The sequence below is a fragment of the Podarcis melisellensis genome, assembly GCF_964234715.1.
Source record: "Podarcis melisellensis genome assembly, chromosome: 6".
In the NCBI taxonomy this organism is placed as follows: domain Eukaryota; kingdom Metazoa; phylum Chordata; class Lepidosauria; order Squamata; family Lacertidae; genus Podarcis; species Podarcis melisellensis.
Window position 1 is genome coordinate 7,014,621 of NC_138538.1, and position 9,910 is coordinate 7,024,530.

The window sequence follows — 9,910 nt, forward strand, 5'->3', positions numbered from 1 at the left end:
GGTAGCTTCGAGAACACTGTCCAGCTATCTCGTCCTCTGTCTTCTCCTTGTGCCCTCCATCTTTCCCAACATCAGGGTCTTTTCCAGGGTGTCTTCTCTTCTCATGAGGTGGACAAAGTACTGGAGCCTCAGCTTCACAATCTGTCCTTCCAGTGAGCACTCAGGGCTGATTTCCTTAAGAATGGATAGGTTTCTGTCCCCTTAGGACAGAAAGCATCTTTTACTGTAGTATGGTACCATCCACCCATATAGCAGAGGACCTGTGGTCCTTCAGATCTTGGTGACCTCCAGGGTCCACCATTTTACAGCCACTGGTTCACATATTGTTTCACAAACTGAGAATTAGGTATGTTTGTCTTTACATGTGAATGCCACTGAATTTCTCCCCGATGTCTGTGCAATGATTATGGGGCAAGAAACTGGCATTCTCCTTTGCCCACCAAGCTTCCACCACTGGTTGGGGCAGCAACATCTGCAGAGCAGAGGAAACCAGTTCCCTTCCAGAGCCACCCAGCACATTCTCCCAGTTCCACTCTTTCTGACAACTTCATAAACTTCTAGCAGTTTTTACTGAGTAACCTTGGTTTCTCCTACCTCTCAACCTGAAAAGCAGGCCTCTCCTGGAGTTGCAAAGCACCAACTACAAAGTGTGGAATTGCTGACTTCCATCTAAGAAGGCGTCTTCCAGAGAGAGCCAGCGTGATGTAGTGGTTAAGAGAGGTGGGCTCGTAATCTGGTGAACCAAGTTCGCTTCCCCGCTCCTCCACATGCAGCTGCTGGGTGACCTTGGGCTAGTCATGCTTCTCTGAAGTCTCTCAGCCCCACTCACCTCACAGAGTGTTTGTTGTGGGGGAGGAAGGGAAAGGAGATTGTTAGCTGCTTTGAGACTCTATAAGGCAGGCATGTCCAAAGTCTGTTTTGGGGGCTTAATTCAGCCCATCGGCTGCTTTATTACCTTGGGTTAAGAACTTTGCTTCAGGATGAGAACAGAAATCGTGCTCTGGCGGCACGGCGGCAGCAGGAAGCCCCATTAGCTAAAGTGGTGCTTCAGGTTAAGAACAGTTTCAGGTTAAGTACGGACCTCCTTAACGAATTAAGTACTTAACCTGAGGTACCACTGTACGCAACAACAGGGGCAAGGATTCTTTTTGCCCAGAAGTGGAAACAGCAAGAAACTCCGACAGTAGAAGAATGGCAGAATAAGATGATTGAATATACAGAGCTAGCAAACTGGTGTGATGGCCTGGGAATCCGATTCAGAGGCTGAACCAGAGGAATCCCAGCCTGCACAGGAGTCCCCGCCTCCAGGGCCGGCTGAACTGGGGCAGGTCCTTGATTCTGAAGTGCCTGCACCTGTGCCGGATCCTCAGGAGCAGACACCAGGTGAATCCACTCTGGCTCCAGAGGTGGTTGAGGACTCAGTGCCTACAGGTGAGTCTCCCCCTGGGCCCAGTAACCCTTCAGCCTCTCCTGAACTGCAGAGGCTCAGGGCAGAGAGGCGGAGGGAACTGGTTTCTCCCAGAGGGTGCTCGCCTTAAGGCCAGGAGAGGCGGGTCTCCTGGGGGCCGGGACCGCCCCTGGCCTCAGAGAAGATAAAGGCCAGTCAGCCTGGTCCCAGGTTGCGGGAGCAACGTCATTGATGAGCTGTTTTGGCCAGCATCCAGTCCTGTTTCCCCCAGAGTTCCTGTCCTTGCCCGGCTTCCCACTGTGGACCCCGCTTTGCCCGAGGAGGACTGTCTGCTGACCCTCAACTCAGGTCCTGGACCTCGCCCCACGGTAACCTCCCCCCTGGACCAGCACAACTGTCCAGGAAAATCCGAGACCAGAGAGACCAACAGTTTGAAAAAGACTGGAGTAAATGTATTATTTATTTAAAAGAACATTGTAAACACTTAACAACACTAACAGGACTGGCTTAAAGGTTTGTCACTTAAAATTAGAAACTTATTTACAATGATAAAGAATCTCAAAGTAAAAAAAGGAAAGGTAGATGTGGGGAATGAGAAATGCGGATGAAATTATAATTGGAAGTTAGAATGTCAGTTGAGAGGGATGGGGTGAAGTCGTTGACTAGAGAGAGTCAGAATATAGGTAATGTAAAGATATGTAAAATCACACAGCATTTTTTGAAAATGAAATGAAATGATGCTTTTGAATTATGGTGCTGGAAGAGACTCTTGAGAGTCCCATGGACTGCAAGAAGATCAAACCTATCCATTCTGAAGGAAATCAGCCCTGAGTGCTCACTGGAAGGACAGATCCTAAAGCTGAGGCTCCAATACTTTGGCCACCTCATGAGAAGAGAAGACTCCCTGGAAAAGACCCTGATGCTGGGAAAGATGGAGGGCACAAGGAGAAGGGGACGACAGAGGACGAGATGGTTGGACAGTGATCTCGAAGCTACCAGCATGAGTTTGACCAAACTGCAGGAGGCAGTGGAAGACAGGAATGCCTGGCGTGCTCTGGTCCAGGGGCTCACGAAGAGTTGGACACGACTAAACGACTAAGCAACAACAAAAGAGAAAAGTCAGAGTTACCACCATTGCTTTTCCTATTTCTGGTCTCAACAAATACTAGTTTGTGGCCCCCAGAAGGTAGCTCAGGAAGGAATACGGCCTCCAGTCTGCCACCTACCCCTGTTGTCCAATAGGATTCGAAGGGAGCCACTGAGAAGTGACTCAGCCCTTATCTGCATGCCTTTGCATCTGCAGACCTCCACTCTGGTGGGCTTCTTGTGGACAAAGACATCTTGGGCTTTGAAAACATGATGAAGAGAGAGAGAGAGATGAAGGAGACAGAGACTGGGGCTAGTCTAAATGTCAATTCGTGGAGCTGAGAGTGACGCAGGAGAAGTGGGGGGAAGAGAGCAGGGCCAAGCTCCAGACAAACAGATCTGAGCCTCAGAAGGTGCTAAAAAACATTATTTATATTCTAGGGCCCTCCAGTTAGCTTAATGGATTTCAAGTGCCAGATAACCTTCTCTGGAAGCAACCAGAGAACACTTCAAAAAGATGTAATTTGATGGAAATTTATGCCATAACGCTATTTTAAAAAATAATTGTGTTCTTGCACAACTACATCGTGCCATTTGTATCAGGACTGGGGAACCTATGGCCTTCTAGATGACGTTCAGCTCCAGCTCCCATCAGCCCAGGTCAGCATGGCCAGTGGTCAAGGATGATGTGAGATAGTGTCCGGCAACATCTGGAAGGCCACATGAGGTTCCCCCAACCTGGTGCCCTCCAGCTTTTTTGGCACTCCAGCTTCCATCAGCCCCAGACAGCATGACACATGGACATTAAATACATTATTATTTATTACTTTCTATAGTTCCCTTCGTCCGAAGATCACAGGGCAGTTTACAATATAGAATCATAGAATTGTAGAGTTGGAAGGGACCACGAGGGTCATCTAGTCCAACCCCCTGCAGTGCAGGAATCTTTCCCTCAACATGGGGCTCAAACCAACAACAACAACAACAATAGTAACAATTTATTATTTATACCCCACCCATCTGGCTGGGTCTTCCCAGCCACCCTGGGCGGCTTCCAACAAAGTATTAAAATACAGTGGTCTGTTAAACATTAAAAGCTTCCCTAAACAGGGCTGCCTTCAGATGTCTTCTAAAAGTCTGGTAGTTGTTCTTCTCTTTGATATCTGGTGGTAGGACGTTCCACAGGGCGGGTGCCACTACCGAGAAGGCCCTCTGCCTGGTTCCCTGTAACTTCACTTCTCACATTGAGGGAACCGCCAGAAGGCCCTCGGCGCTGGACCTCAGTGTCCAGGCAGAACGATGGCGGTGGAGACGCTCCTTCAGGTATATTGGATCGAGATTAAGAATAAAATACATAACATAAAGTAAGAGTCTCGTGCTCTACCGACTGAATACATTCTCTCTCTGTCTCAGTGGCGTAGCGTGGGTTGTCAGCACCCAGGGCAAGGCAAGTAATTTGCGCCCCCTAACCCATGGATTTGCGCCCCCTAACCCGTGGATTTGTGCCCCCTAACCCTAACCCCCAGATGTTGTGCCCGGTGCGGCCGGCCCCCCCTGCACCCCCCACGCTACGCCACTGCTTTGTCTTATTCACTCTCTATTTGTAGGCAGAGACTGATGGGTGGAAAGGGAGTGAGAAGACGTCATTTTCCATTCTGCCCTGTGTTTATCACATGCAGGACTGTTCCTATACCACCAGGTTTGTCTTCTGCCGAAACGTACAACATTTGCCTCACTGCGCTGCGGTGAAATTACACAGCTCAGCGTAATTAGTTTCATAAATTATACTTTCATTGTGTTATTCCACCCCATTCATTTCCATGCAAAGGAAACACAATGTAAAAGGGGGAAGATATAATCAATTGCATCATCATTTGCGGACTGAAAGCAGTGACATACGGACATCAATTGTGGAATGATCCACTGGATTAATTTTAGTCCTGGACATGGGATGACTAAGCTGACATCGTCAATTTCTGCTTCCATTTCCACTGGAAGTTCCTACCTCCCTAACACGCAAAATATTAAAAAGAGATTCTTGATATAAAAGATGCATTATGACCAACAAAGCTTACTACAGATGTCCTATTCTTCCAACAATGATCAGGCTATTTATTGCTGAATAACCAGTGATTTCAAACATACCTTGCCCATCTGGCTGGGCTTCCCCAGCCACACTGGGCGGCTTCCAACAAAGTATTAAAATACAGTGGTCTGTTAAACATTAAAAGCTTCCCTAAACAGGGCTGCCTTCAGATGTCTTCTAAAAGTCTGGTAGTTGTTCTTCTCTTTGATATCTGGTAGGAGGACATTGGGACGCTGGTGGCGCTGTAGGTAAAACCTCAGCGTCTAGGACTTGCCGATCATATGGTCAGCGGTTCGAATCCCCGCGGCGGGGTGAGCTCCCATCGTTCAGTCCCAGCTCCTGCCCACCTAGCAGTTCAAAAGCACTCTTAAGTGCAAGTAGATAAATAGGTACCGCTTTATAGCGGGAAGGTAAACGGCATTTCCATGTGCTGCGCTGGTGCTGGCTCGCCAGAGCAGCTTCGTCACACTGGCCACGTGACCCGGAAGTGTCTCCAGACAGCGCTGGCCCCCGGCCTCTTAAGTGAGATGGGCGCACAACCCTAGAGTCGGACACGACTGGCCCGTACAGGCAGGGGTACCTTTACCTTTACCTTTAGGAGGACATTCCACAGGAATGTGGAATGCATTTGGAGGTCTTTAAGCAGAGGCTTGACAACTATATGTCAGGAGTGCTCTGATGGTGTTTCCTGCTTGGCAGGGGGTTGGACTCGATGGCCCTTGTGATCTCTTCCAACTCTATGATTCTATGATTCAAACAAGGATTGTGATATTGGTCTTGTATGGTGTCTCACCCATTGAAATACTAATTCTGAATAATTCTTGCACATTGCTTAAGGTAAGTGGCACCCACATCAGAATCACCATACGTTCTTCTTTGGCGATCACTTGTAGCCAAGTAAGATTGTCTTCCATAAACACGGTCTTAACAAAAAAAATTCCTTCCAGTAGCACCTTAAAGACCAACTAAGTTAGTTCTTGGTATGAGCTTTCATGTGCATGCACACTTCTTCAGATACGGTCTTAACAGTGAGTCTGTAAGTGACTGTGGAGGCCAATTCTGGATCCACACATCCTTCCACAGTGGAGACATGGGTTTCTGGGCGGGAGTTGATCACGGTGAGGATTTGCCAAGCATGCCTTCCTCTTAGCACATTTCTCCCTTGCGTCCTGAGTTCGAGCGTCTTTAAAGCCCATGACACCTTTGGTAAAGGCTGTTCTCCAACTGGAACGCTCGCAGGTCAGTGTTTCCTAGTTGTCAGTGTTTATACTACATTTTTATTTTTATTTTAGATTTGCTTTGAGAGAGTCTTTAAAAGTCTTTTGCTGACCACCAGCAGTGCACTCTCCATTTTTAAGTTTGGAATAGAGTACAGTGGTACCTCGGGTTAAGCACTTAATACGTTCCGGAGGTCCGTTCTTAACCTGAAACTGTTCTTAACCTGAAAAACCACTTTAGCTAATGGGGCCTCCTGCTGCCACCGTGCCACCGGAGCACAATTTCTGTTCTCATCCTGAAGCAAAGTTCTTAACCCAAGGTAATATTTCTGGGTTAGCGAAGCCTGTAACCTGAAACTTATGTAACCTGAATTACCATTGTAGTTGCTTTGGAAGATGATAAGATGACCAGTCCAATGAAGTTGATGTTGAAGAATCATTGCTTTGACACTGGTGATCTTCCAGTACACTGGCATTAGTTCGCATGTCTTCCCAAGCGATGCATAAAAATTTTCGGAGACACCATTTGTCAGGGTTTCTGGGAGAGAGGAGGAGATGACAGAGGAGACGGAGAGCGAGTGGGAGGAGGGGCAGAAGGATGAGGAAGAAGATGACGGAATTCTAAGGGAATCCACGAGTCTAAGCAGCGAGTCAGAGGATTCTCAAAAGGGGGTTACCTTAATCAAGCAAAAGGGAGGAGAAGGGAGAAGCGGAGAGGAGCCCAGTGGAAGACAGACGCAGCAAGAGGCGTCTCAGCTGGAACGGAGTAAAGGGGGTGGAGTCGTCAGCCTCTCGGAGGGAGCAGGATTAGGAGAGAACAGAGAAAGGGGGTTGGGGCAAGGTGTTCAGCCGGAAAGGGTGGAGAGCAGAACAAAGGGTGGTGTAGCGGTCGAAAGAAAGGTCAGGAGCAACGTACGCGCGCCAAGTTCAAACGTAGAGGCGCGCGGAAGTGGAGAGAGCTCAGGGGAGGAGCTCGGCCCCAAAGCCAGAAGGAGGGGGGAAGAGGCGGCAGAGGATTCAGCCTCAGGCGAGTCACGGAGAGAGGGAACCCAGGGGGGCAGGAAGACCCTGCGGAAAAGAAAGGAGAGGAAGAGGTGGTCTAGAGCCAGGCTATTAAGTTGGTGTGGAAGAGGGGAGGAGTCAGAGGGGACTTCAGCGGTCTAACGTGACAGACGTACGGCCACAATGCTGAACTGTATGAGAAGCAGAAATCTTCAATAAACTTTTCCTGTAAATAAACTGCAACGGAGTGAGGTCTCTTGTGAGCTGGGACCCATCCTGGGTGGCCGTGACAGTAAGTCCCCTCTCCGAAAGCAAAAAATTTTTTTTTGCGAAGCTCACGAACGGGAGCAGCCATGAGCGCTGAGGAGCAGCTGGTTGCACTGCGGGATCAGGTTACCGCTCTCACATCGGCAGTCATTGCTTCGCAGAAGAAGAATGACGACTTGGAGAAGACGTGCCAGGATTTGCAGGCAAGGTGGGAACACGCGGACAGGGCGGGGGCCCCAGGATCCAGAGCGGAGGGCATTGCGCTTGGACGGCGGGGGGGTGCCCTGGTTCCGCATTTTAATGGCAACTTGCAAGACTATCCCAATTTCAGAGCGGACGTCGTGTATGCACTGCATTTACTCCGTCACGATTTTAAAGATGAGGAGGAGAAAGTGGGGTTCATTGTTTCGCACCTGCATGGGGAGGCCAGGGCTTGGCTACGCAATCTGTGGCGCGAAGATGGACCGGCCCGTCGCAATTCAACTGCGTTCATCAAAGCGATGGATTCTTGTTTTCAATCCTCTGTGGATGTGGACATTGCGCGCCGTCAAATGCACGGGCTGAGGCAGGGGAAAGCGGCTGTGCGCCAATACCACTCTAAATTTTTTGCATTGCTCACCGCCTTAGATTGGCCAAAGGACAGTAAACCGGTCAGAGATCTTTTTTGGGAGGGATTGAGCCCCCCCATCAAGGATGAGATCGCTAGGGGGGACAGACCCCAGACCCTAGAAGACGTGGTGCAACGGGCTTTAGCTATTGGAATTCGACATGAGGGACGTCCGTGGCACGAGGAGGACGGGCCCCAAGCGCGTGCGCAAGCGAGGACTCTCCCTTTTGTGCACAGGGATTTCAGCCGTGCGCACCCCTCGCCAATGGGGAAGGACAGCGAGGAGCCAATGGAGATTGGTGGTGCTAGGGCTCAGAAGCCATCCCAGAGCCCTGTCCCTGGTGCAGCCAAAGCGAAGCCTCCTAGAGGAACCAGGAAGTGTTACATCTGTGACAGTGCGCACCATATGGCGAAAGAGTGCCCCCAGAGGCTCCAGAAGCACACTGCGGCACTGGCAACTGTGACAGCAGAGGTGCAACCAGGGGAGCGACTTCAGGGAAACGACAGTGCCTGGCTGGAAGCAGAGCTCCTGGGGCTCAGCCAGGCGGATCTGTAGACAAGCCCCCAGCATCTCCGCAGAGCGTGGACCCTTTGCCTCCCAAACCGGCAGTTCTGCTCACAGCAACACTCCAGCTGCCTGATGGGAGACTCCTCGAGGTTCCAATAACGATCGATTCGGGAAGCAACGCCGACTTCGTGGGACTGCAGTTCGTTAAGCAGCACAACATGGCGCTCCTGCCTGCAACGACGCCTCTGAACGTGGTCACGGTAGACGGCAGGAAGTTGCTGGGAGGGCAAGTGGTGCAGCAAACCCCTCCCATGCTGATGCAGATTGGCAACCATCGAGAACTTATTAGTTTCAATGTCACCCACTTATCGGACACGCCCATCGTGTTAGGCATGAGTTGGCTGGAGAGGCACAGTCCCGCGGTTGCGTGGTATCAGCGGCAGATCACCTTTTGTTCATCGTATTGTGCTCAGCATTGCTTTCAGACCGATCAGGGAGGAGAAGCCGAGCAGCAGTTGCATCTGGGTATGGTGCAAACAGTGCCTCACAAGTACCAGGACTTCTTGGAGGTTTTCTGTGAGAAGGAAGCTGACAAGTTGCCGCCTCACAGACCTTACGACTGCGCGATTGATTTAGTGCCAGGGGCGCAACTGCCTGCTGCCAAGCTGTACTCCATGTCGGAGGACGAAATGCAAGAGCTTCGGGAGTTCATAGACCATAACCTCAAGCGCGGTTTCATCCAGGAATCTAAAGCAGCGGGAGGCAGCCCTGTTTTCTTTGTGAAGAAGAAAGACACGCCCCAAAAAAGGCTTATAGTGGATTACAGGTTCATAAACAGCTTGACTAAGCCCAAAGCTTTCCCCATGCCCAAGATTGACGACCTTTTAGCGACCGTCAGGAGGGGCAAGATTTTCACCAAGCTGGACCTACGTGGAGCTTACAATCTCATCCGCATCCGGAAAGGAGATGAGTGGAAGACCGCCATGTTCACCCCTCTGGGCACATACGAATACAGAGTCATGCCTTTCGGCCTCCAAAATGGCAGCCACGTTTTTCAAGCATTTATGCACCACGTGCTAGCAGGTCTCCTCTACAAAAAGTGTGTCTGCTTTCTCGACGATATCCTGATTTTCTCGGAATCGCCGGAGGATCACGATAAGGACGTGAGGGAGGTCCTGCAGAGGCTGAAGGAACACAGGCTGTACGCCAAGTTGGAAAAATGCCAGTTTGATGTCAGAGAGGTTGATTTCCTTGGCTACAAGTTGTCCGACGAGGGACTGGCCATGGACAGGGCTAAGGTTCAAGCGCTGTTGGACTGGAAAAGCCCTCGAAATCGGAAAGAGGTCCAGAGGTTCATCGGCTTTGCCAATTTTTACCGCAAGTTTATTAAAGGCTTTGCGAACGCGACGGCGGCTATCACTGACACCCTCAGTTCCAAGAAGAAGAAGTTCGTCTGGACCGAACAAGCGGAGCGGTCCTTCCGGACGCTTAAGGGTCTTTTCGCCTCCGAAGAGCAGCTGCTCCACGTGAATCCCGGCAGACCCATGCGGGTAGAGACCGATGCGTCAGACAGAGCGGTTGGGGCCGTTCTTTTGCAAGAGGATTCACAAGGCAACTGGAGACCGGGTGCGTTCTACTCCCGGAAGCTCAGCAAGACGGAGCGCAATTATACCATATGGGACAGGGAGTTGTTGGCCATTCATGCAGCTTTCAAAGCGTGGCGACACTT